This window comes from Abramis brama (assembly GCF_963993115.1).
Source record: "Abramis brama genome assembly, chromosome: 13".
In the NCBI taxonomy this organism is placed as follows: Eukaryota; Metazoa; Chordata; class Actinopteri; order Cypriniformes; family Leuciscidae; genus Abramis; species Abramis brama.
The window spans coordinates 39,177,378-39,192,252 of NC_139975.1; positions in this window are offsets into that span (position 1 = coordinate 39,177,378).

Below are 14,875 nucleotides of genomic sequence, written 5' to 3' on the forward strand. Positions count from 1 at the left end.
AATGACGGGGATGAGAGCAAGACAAAGCAACAGAAATGATGTTTCTCTCAGACTGCCATGCTTAAACCCCAAGAGGTGAAGAGACTCGTGGCAGAGTATATTGTTGAAGACATGCTGCCTCTATCAACAGTGGAATCTCCGGCTTTTATAAAGCTTGTCGGCAAAATCCCCATCAACACCCGAAATGACAAGGTAAGCTAACGTTGTCATAAAGACTGCTGTTATTAACGTTAAGTTTACAAGCCACGCTGATACGTTAATGTGGTAAAACAGCTAGTGATGTGCGGTTTTGATGTGCAGTTGTTTGTGAACGATTCATTCATTTTGAACGATTCTTTTTAGTGACTCAAGATTTACCAGACTTTGATCCTTTCCCTCCTTTTCTGATTCTGTGATTGTTACTTTTTGCTTTGTGACATAAGCCTTCACTGTGTCTATTATATTAAGTTGTTAGTAGCCTTAGGGGCCTACACAGTCATAATGCTATTCCACATTGCCCCACATTATCCTACTAGATGTATAATGAGCTGCAATAAATTAAAATTTTAGCATTTTAGAATGCTAAGTCATACTTCTGTGTTTATTTTGGTGTAAGTAACTCAAAAGTAATGCAAAAGTAGTGTAACGCATTACAATTCAGAGACAGTAATATTGTAATATAACTAATTACTCTCAGATGACTGTAACTAGTAATCTATAATGTATTGCATTTTTTAAGTAACTTGCCCAACACTGATTGTACATACCAGAGTGAACAGGGCTCCCATTCTACCAACTTCTTTTGGATCCCCTGAAAAAACATCAAAGTTGGGGGGTTAAGGGGTTTTCAGTTGGGGTGCTGCAATTCCACTGAGTACATCTAAGACTTTTAATTATTGTAAAAACTAACCTTCTGCATTTTGCAGCGGATCACCCTCTTAACTGGGTAAAAAGTCCCTTCTTGGATCCCATGGTTACATTCTGAAAGAGCAAAAAAAGTACATCAGTTTGACCTCATACATCATCAATGTATTAAAAAACTATTTTGACAGGCAACACATGATATATTTTATGACTTAAATATAAATGGCTAAGGCAAAATAATCACTGTATTTGAAGTCTGATTTGAAATGGTAAAATGTAAATCTAGGAAAGCTTAAAAACCTTTGGCTGATTTTTTCCCCCTCAGTTTCTTCCCTGTAGTTTCTTCCTTGTCCGTCACCTTCCTTTTTTTGTTTGCAGAGATTTCTGTTGAGATGAAGGAAATGTATCTGTTATTACAATGAATACTGGTTTAATACAGTACCTTTATTCCAATAACAAATGTATACTGTACACATTACATTTGGAAATATATAGATTGTCACAGGGAACAGGGTGTCACAGATTGATTTCTAAGTAAGATTCTGTCAATATTCTGTCAATTTGATATAATGGGTTTTACAAACCCCAATTCCAATTAAGCTGGGTCAACTGTAAAACAAAAATAAAAACATAATACAACGATTTATGAATCATTTAAACCTATTTTAATCTGAAAACTTTACAAAGACAGTACAACTAATCTGTTGTTTGAATGTTTGGAACATATAGTACTGAGAATGTTTGACACATTCCACAGGTGAACAGGTTCATTGGAAACACGTGAGTGTCATGATTGGGCATAAAATGGGCATCCATGCAATTCATTCACAAGCAAGTCATCCTTTGTTGTTAATGACTGAGTCATCTGGGGATGCTATTTGATGGTGGGAATCACTACTAAAAACATTTTAAAACATTTTAACGTTGGCTCAGGAACACCTTGGAAAACAATTGTCAGTTAACTGTTTGTCACTACTACAAGTGCTACGTGTGCAGTCCACATTTAAAAGTTTTTGGAAATCATGTACCTCGTGTTCCTTGGGATAAAGAGGAAAATGACCTCCCAGATTGTTATCAGTGCTAAGTTCAAAAGCCATGGGGGTGTGTTAGTGCCCATGGCAAACCCATGCCCCATGACATTCAAAATGAGTGATTCTTTGCAAACAAACAATAAAGCTTTTCAGTTTGAACATTAAACATCTTGTCTTCGTTGTATATTCATTAAATATAGGAACTTCACTGGAATAGGGGTTTGTATGATCATCAAGGGCCTAATTTATGAATGTATATAAACACATATAAACAAACTGAGATTATGATGACAGAAATCGCCACAGAATATGAAAGCTTGCTAAGTTACATCATATTATTTTGAGTTGATTATCATTTATTAACAGAAACTAGCATAGGCTGTGAATTGTTACAGCCATGTATTTTGATGTATTTTGAAGCCATGTAGCTTGTCCACATCTACACAGTAGACTAAAGTGAATTCTATACAAATAAAGCCCCCAACACCTACAGCAGACTTTGGATGTGCAACAGTGCACTCCATAATGAAACATTATATTTCACTTTAGTAATATTTGAAAGGCAAGTTATCCAGATCTACATATTACAGTAGTTATTGGTATAACACCTCAGAAGTCCCCTCACACTAATCAGTCACTTGTATTATGATTTTTTATTTTAATACATTTCTTCATTTAGAGTATAGGCCTTTATCGCAGTGCGCGTGTCATCACTTCCAATGGAGAATAGTAGTGTAAACCGATTTCCGGTCTAGTCTGTAGAAATGGTGGCAAGCACAGCGAGGAATTGTCGTTACATTCCTAAATGTTGTAATAGTTTTACTAAACAGCCGTATCTCAGTTTACATTCTTTTCAAACTGATGAAAAAGCGAAGAAAATGTGAATTCATGCTATTCGGCAGGATGAAGGTTTTGCAGTTTTAAAAGGGAGTACGTACATATGCGGGCAACAATTCACAGAATCTAAGTTACAACAGTACATACGTACTGAGACACACGGCTGTTTAGTAGAACTATTACATCATTTAGGAACGCAAAAACAATTCCTCGCTGTGCTCGCCGTCATTGCTAAAGACTAGACCGTGAGTCGGTTTACGCTACTATTCGCCGCTGTAAGTGACGACACGAACACTGTGATAAAGGCCTATCATTTCAGTTTGAGAAAAAGAAACAGATTAAATGTTTAACATGGTTATCATTTATACCATGATTAAACAACATGAAAAAAAAAAAACACGACTAGCAATTGAATCATGATTTATGTGCTATTTGAAAATACCAGAACTTACTGCGTTTCTGCTGAGGTGGTTCTGTGATGGGAGTGTCACGAATAAATCAAGAAATATAAACGAGGACTCAAATGCAGAAAAACAAGGTAAGATTTTAATTAACTAACCAAGCAAAAAATACAAAGAATAAACAAAAATCCCACGTGGGGGAAAACACTAGAACAAATACTAAACAGGCTTAAACACTAGGAACAAAACACAAGAACATTAGACAACGTAACAGCACAAGACTACAGACACAAGGAGACTAAATAGGGGAGCAAACAAAGGAGGGTAACGAACACAACAGGTGGGACAAATTAACCAATAACTAGATAACAAGATGGGAGGGGCTAAACAATGGACACGAGCACATGGCACAAAACAACAAAACACCCAAGTGCAAAACAAGACAGGACAAGCTTGTGACAGGGAGGACTGGCTGTAGACTGGATGGGAGGAGGACTGGTGGTGGATTGGATGGGAGGAGGACTGGTGGTGGATTGGATGGGAGGAGGACTGGTGGTGGACTGGATGGGAGGAGGACTGGTGGTGGATTGGATGGGAGGACTGGCGGTGGACTGGATGGGAGGAGGACTGGTGGTGGATTGGATGGGAGGACTGGTGGTGGACTGGATGGGAGGAGGACTGGCGGTCGACTGGATGGGAGGAGGACTGGCGGTGGACTGGATGGGAGGAGGACTGGTGGTGGATTGGATGGGAGGACTGGTGGTGGACTGGATGGGAGGAGGACTGGTGGTGGATTGGATGGGAGGACTGGCGGTAGATTGGATGGGAGGAGGACTGGTGGTGGATTGGATGGGAGGACTGGTGGTGGATTGGATGGGAGGACTGGCGGTGGACTGGATGGGAGGAGGACTGGTGGTGGATTGGATAGGAGGACTGGTGGTGGACTGGATGGGAGGAGGACTGCCGGTGGACTGGATGGGAGGAGGACTGGTGGTGGATTGGATGGGAGGACTGGCGGTGGACTGGATGGGAGGAGGACTGGTGGTGGACTAGATGGGAGGAGGACTGGCGGTGGACTGGATGGGAGGAGGACTGGTGGTGGATTGGATGGGAGGACTGGTGGTGGATTGGATGGGAGGACTGGCGGTGGACTGGATGGGAGGAGGACTGGTGGTGGATTGGATGGGAGGACTGGCGGTGGACTGGACAGGAGGACTGGCGGTAGATTGGATGGGAGGAGGACTGGTGGTGGATTGGATGGGAGGACTGGTGGTGGACTGGATGGGAGGAGGACTGGCGGTGGACTGGATGGGAGGAGGACTGGTGGTGGATTGGATGAGAGGACTGGTGGTAGATTGGATGGGAGGAAGACTGGTGGTGGACTGGATGGGAGGAGGACTGGTGGTGGATTGGATGGGAGGAGGACTGGTGGTGGATTGGATGGGAGGACTGGCGGTGGACTGGATGGGAGGAAGACTGGTGGTGGACTGGATGGGAGGAGGACTGGTGGTGGATTGGATGGGAGGAGGACTGGTGGTGGACTGGATGGGAGGAGGACTGGTGGTGGATTGGATGGGAGGACTGGCGGTAGATTGGATGGGAGGAAGACTGGTGGTGGATTGGATGGGAGGACTGGCGGTGGACTGGACAGGAGGACTGGCGGTAGATAGGATGGGAGGAGGACTGGCGGTGGATTGGATGGGAGGACTGGCGGTGGACTGGATGGGAGGAGGACTGGTGGTGGATTGGATGGGAGGACTGGTGGTGGACTGGATGGGAGGAGGACTGGCGGTGGACTGGATGGGAGGAGGACTGGCGGTGGACTGGATGGGAGGAGGACTGGTGGTGGATTGGATGGGAGGACTGGCGGTGGACTGGATGGGAGGAGGACTGGTGGTGGATTGGATGGGAGGACTGGCGGTAGATTGGATGGGAGGAGGACTGGTGGTGAATTGGATGGGAGGACTGGTGGTGGATTGGATGGGAGGACTGGCGGTGGACTGGATGGGAGGAGGACTGGTGGTGGATTGGATGGGAGGACTGGTGGTGGACTGGATGGGAGGAGGACTGCCGGTGGACTGGATGGGAGGAGGACTGGTGGTGGATTGGATGGGAGGACTGGCGGTGGACTGGATGGGAGGAGGACTGGTGGTGGACTAGATGGGAGGAGGACTGGCGGTGGACTGGATGGGAGGAGGACTGGTGGTGGATTGGATGGGAGGACTGGTGGTGGATTGGATGGGAGGACTGGCGGTGGACTGGATGGGAGGAGGACTGGTGGTGGATTGGATGGGAAGACTGGCGGTGGACTGGACAGGAGGACTGGCGGTAGATTGGATGGGAGGAGGACTGGTGGTGGATTGGATGGGAGGACTGGTGGTGGATTGGATGGGAGGACTGGTGGTGGACTGGATGGGAGGAGGACTGGCGGTGGACTGGATGGGAGGAGGACTGGTGGTGGATTGGATGAGAGGAGGACTGGTGGTGGATTGGATGGGAGGACTGGCGGTGGACTGGATGGGAGGAAGACTGGTGGTGGACTGGATGGGAGGAGGACTGGTGGTGGATTGGATGGGAGGAGGACTGGTGGTGGATTGGATGGGAGGACTGGTGGTGGACTGGACAGGAGGACTGGCGGTAGATTGGATGGGAGGAGGACTGGTGGTGGATTGGATGGGAGGACTGGCGGTGGACTGGACAGGAGGACTGGCGGTAGATTGGATGGGAGGAGGACTGGTGGTGGATTGGATGGGAGGACTGGCGGTAGATTGGATGGGAGGAAGACTGGTGGTGGATTGGATGGGAGGACTAGCGGTGGACTGGACAGGAGGACTGGCGGTAGATTGGATGGGAGGAGGACTGGTGGTGGATTGGATGGGAGGACTGGCGGTGGACTGGACAGGAGGACTGGCGGTAGATTGGATGGGAGGAGGACTGGTGGTGGATTGGATGGGAGGACTGGTCGGTGGACTGGACAGGAGGACTGGCGGTAGATTGGATGGGAGGAGGACTGGTGGTGGATTGGATGGGAGGAGGACTGGTGGTGGACTGGATGGGAGGAGGACTGGTGGTGGATTGGATGGGAGGAGGACTGGTGGTGGATTGGATGGGAGGACTGGTGGTGGACTGGATGGGAGGACTGGCGGTAGATTGGATGAGAGGAGGACTGGTGGTGGATTGGATGGGAGGACTGGTGGTAGATTGGATGGGAGGAAGACTGGTGGTGGATTGGATGGGAGGACTGGCGGTGGACTGGACAGGAGGACTGGCGGTAGATTGGATGGGAGGAGGACTGGTGGTGGATTGGATGGGAGGACTGGCGGTGGACTGGACAGGAGGACTGGCGGTAGATTGGATGGGAGGAGGACTGGTGGTGGATTGGATGGGAGGAAGACTGGTGGTGGATTGGATGGGAGGACTGGCGGTGGACTGGACAGGAGGACTGGCGGTAGATTGGATGGGAGGAGGACTGGCGGTAGATTGGATGGGAGGAAGACTGGTGGTGGATTGGATGAGAGGACTGGCGGTGGACTGGACAGGAGGACTGGCGGTAGATTGGATGGGAGGAAGACTGGTGGTGGATTGGATGGGAGGACTGGCGGTGGACTGGACAGGAGGACTGGTGGTAGATTGGATGGGAGGAGGACTGGTGGTAGATTGGATGGGAGGAGGACTGGCGGTGGACTGGACAGGAGGACTGGCGGTAGATTGGATGGGAGGAGGACTGGTGGTGGATTGGATGGGAGGAGGACTGGTGGTGGATTGGATGGGAGGACTGGCGGTAGATTGGATGGGAGGAAGACTGGTGGTGGACTGCTGGTTAGTAAAACCTCAATGGTACAAAAAGAGAAAATTATTTAAGTCCATAAAGCATCAGAAACTGTTAAAAAATGCTGACCAGTGTTTCCCAAAGTCAAATATATAAAATATGTACTTATAATATATGTACAGTGCTATGCATACGTTTAGGCACCCATGCTAAAGTTGACTAAAAAGAGGAATAAAAAATCATCTTAATGCCTCAATTTAAAAAAAAAAATTAAGAAAAATCCAACCTATAAGGACACCAATTTTCATTGTGATTAAATAATATATTATATATATTTTTGTATTAAACAATTATCAGAATTGTTGGTGACTAATTGTATAATTGATTAATAATCTCAAATATCCATTAGTTGTCACAGCTCTAAAATAAACACCTATTGGATAAAGCAAACTTGGATAAGACCAAACTTGATGAAGCAACAGGTGAATAGCTATACAACTGTAATTGCTGTGTCTGTGCCACATATATATAATCGCATACACTTACCATTCAGTAAGAGTTCATAAAGAGCCTTCATCCTGTCCAGGCATTTTTTTAGAATTGTCTGGCAGTTCCCATTTTGGCTGGAGGACTTGGGCGGACCAGGTTTTCTGTTTCTTTGTTTTTTTCCCAATGAAGACGATGGCCTTGTAGCCCAATGTGTTTAACTTTTCGACCTGAAAATAAAGATTTATTAGATAATACAGAAATATAAGCAATTATAAATGTCTGAAACATTGTGGGCTGTAATTATGTAAATATAATAACTACAGACGTTATACACATACCAAGACAGATGCTTCGTCAAGCACATGAGACGTGGTTTGGTTTTTGTTTTGGTTTTTCAACCACGTCTCTTTTCTGGCCTCAAATTTTAAAAGTTTTTTTGCAAGTCTTTGCTTTCTTGGCTGTACGGACTGGCAATATTTGCAGGTCTTGGTGGCCACACCAATAGCTGCTTTGCAGCTCACGCAGGTGGTTATTGTTGAGCATCGTGGCATCTTAAAACTAGAATATAAAACAATCCACATTTAATAACCAAAGTGACAAAGGAACTGCATTAAGTGTTGTATTACAAATGTTTGTAATTTGGGCAACTTCAGAATTATCAGTAGTGTCAGACATCAACAATTCATGTGTGTTTCATATTTTCAAACGCAATACAGCATGAGATATCTTTATATAGATATAGTTTATTTTGCATTTAAATTCTTTCTGCCTGTTACGTTCCACGTGGGTTTTGTTTTCATTTAGTCTAGAGACTAGCTGCACGCTAGTGTGCTTTGCATGTGTGAATGATTTGTGCTCATTATCTCTCTCTCTGTTTCTAGCTCGCTCTCGGCTCGCAGGCTGCTGTGACTGGCTTATAGCGGGACATCACTCATCATTGGGGCGGTGTCCGGGAGCCAATCAGAGTTGTCCAGCTGGGTTCAAAGGGATGGCGTGCTCATTCATGCTCTCTCTCTCTGAAGCGACCATGAGCTCGTGTAGCGGTTTGAGTTATTCAAATCGTGAATTGAGATCCCTATAGTGAAGTCTTGCTCTTTGTAGTGGAATGAGTTATATAGTGAAGTCTTGCTCTTTGTAGTGGAATGAGTTGTGTGCTTTGTGCTTGCACTTTAAGTATTTGTTTCAATCTTAGAGATAATTTCAATGTGTGTCCTAATTCAACGTTATGGGGTCCTGTAACACAGCTCTTTGGGAAAGAGAACGACAGGTCAGTATGCCGAGGGTATACATAATGCCCGTAGTGTTGTTTGTTTGTTAGATACACTAGGTTAGGAGTGAGCGCCACTCTGTGTATGTTTTGTTTTAGTAGTTAGTTTATTTAGGTGCCGGATGCACCGAAGACTTCGGTTTTCTTTTCACCTTTTTCTTTGGTTAGGTTTAGGTTTAGTATAAGGATTGATTTGTTATATTCTGTTCTTTTCTTTGGCGCCACTTTTTGGTTCTCTTCCCTTTTATTGTTGTTTGATCATTTATATCTTTACACATTGTACATAGCGCACTTCCTTATCACTAGGAACTGGATCCAGTGGCTTCGGCTTTTTGTAATAAACTCCAGTTTTAATTCACACCAAATCGAGTGTGTCCTGTGTTTATTCCACCCTACTCAGACATCAGCAGTGTTTTCAAAATAAGTGTTGCGAAATACCTTCTAGACATTAAAAGTTCGTAACATTTAATGGGGGCTCGTCCGGGATATTAATGATAATATTCATATTTTTCCCGAGTTATCATTACTGCTGGTGTGAGTGGTGGAATGAACATGTTCAGTACTTTCCTTGTAGAGCGTTAGTGTTCGCGAGGCAGTGATTAGCGGATGGGCTGGTTGGTTATATGGTTAGCGATTCTGACTGGAGTAAGTATGGCTGATTTTGATTTAAATACCTTTGTTAGTGCACCTACGGTTGAGCAGTTAGATAAATGTAGGAAAGATGATTTGCTGCGTATTGCTGCTCATTTTCAGATTACTGTTTCGAGGCAGCGGCTCAAAAAAGAGATTAAGTTTACTGTATCCCAGAGGCTGGTGGAATTGGGTGTTCTGGAGCTGCCTATAGTAGTCGGTGAAGGCTCATTTGGTGCTGACAGTCGCCCTGGTGAGGAGGAGCGAGGTGGAGGGTTCCGAGGCCAAGGCCGTTCTGCCGCCCTTTGAGCCTTTTACTCCGGGCTCGGTTGAGTCTGGAGGAGGTGATGCGCGGCTTAAAGTCCGCTTAGCGCGACTCCAAATGGAGACCCGCGAACGGGCAGAAGACCGTCGGGCTGATATGGAATTCCGACTTGAAGTCCGCAGACTCGAAATCGAGGCGGAGACGCAGATTAAGCTGCGTGAACTTGAATTGAGTGCAGCAAAAGGGACACCTGTTCCAGTGATGCAACCTTTGCAGGCCGCTGATGCTCCGACGGGGGCTAGGTCGGTGGAAACCACCTTTGAGGTCAGTAAACATATTTCTCTTGTGCCGCAGTTTCGAGAAACAGAAGTCGATTCCTACTTTAGTGTATTTGAGTGGATTGCATCTACGCTCCATTGGCCTAAAGAGGTTTGGCCTCTATTATTGCAGTGCAAGTTAACCGGTAAAGCTCAAGATGTTTGTGCTACACTTTCCTTAGAGGATAGTTTGAATTATGAGCTAGTGAAAGTTGCGATATTACGCGCATATGAACTTGTACCAGAACAGAAAACACTTCAGCCAGACCTTTGTTGAATTTGCTAGGGAGAAAGGAATTTTGTTTGATAAGTGGTGCACATCTAACAAAGTAACTGATTTTAAAGACATGCGAGAACTTATTCTTCTAGAAGAATTTAAGAATTGTATTCCTGAGCGTGTTGTCGTTTACTTGCATGAACAAAAAGTCACGTCCTTATCTCAAGCCTCTGTCTTGGCAGATGAGTTTTCCTTGACGCATAAAAATGTGTTTACTTCAGTACTGTTGTGAACTTAGAATCGAAAAGACCAGGAGACTTGGTTGTTTCTTCAGCAGGTTTCTTTATTGAGAACACGAGCCTTCGGTAGCTGCAGTCACCAAGCCTGACGTGAATGTTCGCTTACAGTTTATATACATTTAGGGGCAGGAACCGAAAAAGACAGGTTTAGGAACTGGTTTTAGACTGAGAGCATTGCCCACCCTAATCCACTCAGCATATCTATTCAAACACTGAGACCCGAGTACAGGACTGGCTGGACTTTCTTGCTAAAACACAAACTTCAAGAGTTTCAGTAAAACAGGACTGACCAGAGTCGTTTGCTAGAAATCTCTGATAGTCATAATTTATACCTAACCTTAACATGTTAAATTCAATGTAAACCTAAATTAAACATTTTAATACATGTGCATTCCCACATTTGCCCCTTTGAGAGTCTTAAAAAAACTCACAAAATACAAATTTATACACTTAAAAGTTAATTCTTGTAACTTGTGTAAGTTACAGGCACATAGCAAGTTCAATCTTGTAACTTGTGTAAGTTACAGGCACAAAGCATGATCTGTGTTGTTCATCTGTAATTGCATGTTGACACAGAAACAAACATGAAATTAGAGTCCGTGAAGTTCTTACAGGTAATATTCTTTTATGGTTGGACCAGTCATTTTCTCGTGCGAGGCGTGAGTCATTTGTTGAATGAAACACTTGATACTGTGGAAGCATACGTAGAACGCCAGTAGGAGAAATAACAGCAGCATTGCTATTTCTTTAATCCACAGCCAGGGTTTACCTATCAAGTTTCCGAACTGTCTTCAGTCATCTGGTGTAATTTTGTTGAAAGATCAAGAATGTCTTGTTGGATTTTGTTCAAATTCTCTGTTGGATCCATTAACCCGGTGCAGCACTCAGGGCCGATAATGGTGCAGGCTCCTCCTTGCGTTGCAAGAATGCAATCCAAGGCTACTCTGTTCTGTAAGATCATTATCTTGTGCGAAGCGAGAGTGTTCGTGATGTTGCCCAGGGCCAAAGCCGTATCATTGGCCAATTTCTGTACAGAATCCGACAGGCTTCTGACTTGATCGAGAGCCTGCATGACACCATACGATGGGATTAAGGCTCCGAGAGTTCTTGACCACCACGTTTGAACACAAGTGAGTCCTGGAATGCAGCCATCTTTGTTGGTAGAAGGAGCTGAATTATGTAACTGTGGAGAGCTTGGGGTGGAGTGTGTATTTTCTCTGATAGCTGGCAGAACATAAACCAGGGTGCACCTGCCGTTGAATTGGCTGGGTAGGATGCTGTAGACAGAAGTTCCACATAACCAAAAAGTGCCAGTTGGTGAAGAAATCATACACCACTGATTTATTGCAAAAAGTTTCGGTAGGGATGGGTTCCTGGAGAGACACTCGATTAAGTCATTTTCCTGTTTCTTCTCTGTAGTAGTAACATACACATGGGATTCATCTGTTCCTCTTTCAATCACAAAACTGCAACGTTCACGAGGAATTTCACCCAGTGGAGTCGATGCTGGAGCATAATTTTCCATGCACCAGTGGAACATCATTGGCAGGAGTAGATCTGTCATGATGGGAGTAGCTGAAGTTAGGTTGCAGGATGGTAGTCCAGGAATGCAACACTGAGAAGCTGGAGGAATGGTTACGTTGTGACATGTATCTTTGTTGAATACTTCACTGGTATGGTGATCGAATAAGGTACACGTGTCACATTTGGAGATAGGGTGTGCAACCCATGGGATTCCGGCTCCTACTGAAGGTGCATGTGGCATGCAATCGTTCTTTCCAGCAAACAAGGCATTTCTTGACATATTCATCAGCTCTAAGAAGATGTTGTTTCTGGGGTCCACACTTTGTGCGATGTCCATGATGGTTAGTAGTAGTACGACAATCTTGATCATGATGAGGGATGACTGAAGTTCCCGTAGATGAGTTTCTGCGTTGTGTATTTTTTCTTCTGTGTTGGTTGTAGTCTCTGCAGTTGGTCTAGTTGTTTTCTGGAGGTTGGGTATATGCAGGTGTGTAGGTCAGTGCATATGGTTCTCAGGATAACCGTCAAGTGGTGTCGGCACAGAGTTTAAGAGAAAAACAAAAACAAAAAAAACAAACAAACAACTGCAACAGACCAGTATTCATTGTAAAGACTACAAACATTAGGGTTGTATCCTCTATTCAATCTGAGTCTGCTAATTGTGCTTCCTTCTTTCCCTATTTCTTAATTTATGAGACACCTAAAAGGAACAGTGAGGTGAGGAGGGACTAGTGGTTGGGAAGGGCCTATAAGGGAATCTTCACCACAGGGTTGGCCCCCGAAAGCCTGTTGCTTCCAGTTCTTCCTGGGCTCCTCACTGGTCCATGTGTCCTATCCTATCCCTGTAGGGGGAGGAACCACTTTGCAATGTGACACATGAGTCCATGTTTTCTTTCCCTGGCACAACACTGCAGCTGCTGTAATCAACATAACTTGATGTGGTCCTTGCCACTTAGGCTCTAATGGTTTGTTTTTGAATGACTTTATCATGACCCATTGACCTGGGACGATTGTGTGTCCACCTTCTGGTGGAGTCTGCCAACAGGACTCAACTCTCTCTTTGGCGCTCTGTACTGCCTTTGTGAGGTTTTCACAGTAAGCGATCAGGGCATCTGAGGCAATGTGTACATCAGCATTTCTAAGATCAATCACACCTGGCATCTGCATTGGGCGTCCTGTAATAATCTCATGAGGGCTCAGTCCTACTGATCTGTTAGGTGACGCTCTCATACTACACAGTACAGCTGGCAATGCTTCAACCCATGACACTCCTTCCTGATGCATTTTGCTTAGCCTGGTTTTGATTGTTCTGTTTGCCCTTTCAACCTGTCCTGATGCTTGTGGCCTGTAGGGGCAGTGCAGATTCCACTTAATCTTCAACATTTTAGACACTTCTTTAACTACCTGTCCTGTGAAGTGCGTACCCTGATCTGAGTCAATGCAATCTGGTAATCCCCATCTGGGAATGAAATCAGTGACAAGACATTTAGCAGTATGTGCAGCTGTAGCACGCCCTGTTGGATAAGTTTCTATCCATCTTGAGAACTTGTCTATTACTACCAAAACGTCAGTTTTTCCCTTACAACGAGGCAACGATATGTAATCAACTTGCAAATGACGAAATGGTCCTGGTGGAGCTGGGGTATGTGCTGCTGGTGTAATGGCTGCTGGTACATCATTATTTTTCTGACATGTAACACACCTTTTGGCTGTTTCTGTGGCTACCTGTCTGAATTTTGGATTCCACCATTGATTTGAGAACCTGTGATTCATCGTTGCTGGACCACTGTGACCCAAATTGTGTATTTGTTGAGCCAAATATGGCAGCAGTGATTCGGGAGCAACATACTTCCCCCCTTTGGTCCAGCAGCCAGATGAATCAACGGTGGCTCGTTTGTCTAACCATGTCCATGCTTCATATAGAGGAACATCTTTGTACAAATCAATGATAGATTCAGGAGGCAGAATTGTCTTCTGTGCTGTACTACCTGAACACACTTGTACAGTTACATAGAAACAAGCCTGTTTAGCTGCTACATCTGCAAGAGCATTACCTTTAGTTTCTGTAGTGTTAGTTGTGAGATGTGCTTTCACTTTGATCACCGCTAATTTCTTTGGAAGTTTCATGGCAAACATAAGATCTTTCACTAATTCAGCATGCTTAATGGGGGATCCAGCAGAAGTTAGAAACTGTCTGCTTTGCCAAATGACGCCAAAATCATGAATAACCCCAAAAGCATATCTGGAATCTGTGTAGATATTTGCAACTGATCCTGAAGCTAGTGTGCATGCTCTAGTTAAAGCTACCAGTTCTGCAGCCTGAGCTGAAAAATGATCTGGAAGACGACCTGAAGCTACCACCTCAGTGGTGGACGTTACTGCATAACCTGCTCGTCTGTTCCCTTCAATTACTTGAGCTGAACCATCAACAAACAACTCAAATTCTGAATTTTCTATGGGAGTTTCTGCTATTTCACTTGTCGCTGCGTATGTAAGCGTAACACAATCATGAGTCATTTCGCCTTCATCCTCTAACACAACTTCAGCCATTGCAGACATCATACATGCTGAGGGGTTCGTGACCGGTGCACGCTGTAAAACAATGTTCGGGGCTGTGAGAGTAGTTAACCAATTTCCCCAACGAGAGGAAGTGACAGAAGTGACTTTTGCTTGATTCATTAGTGCGGACACTGCGTGAGGGCATTTTACATTTACCGTCTGACCTAACACCATTACTGATGAAAATTCGTCTTGCGGTCCTACCCCAAAGCAACAAATGAAATAAAATTCCGTATCAAAATTTATAAGGAAAGACAAGTATTTTGGTTAGGCTTGGCTTGTAGGGAATTCCAAACCTGCGTATATTCAAACGCACATAACTATAGAACCCATTCTAAATGCTCATGTGAACGCCATCAGCGTTTCTCACAGGTTCGTGTTTAAAGTCTGTGTAGAGAGAATGGTGTCGTCTTAGCGGCCCCTAATT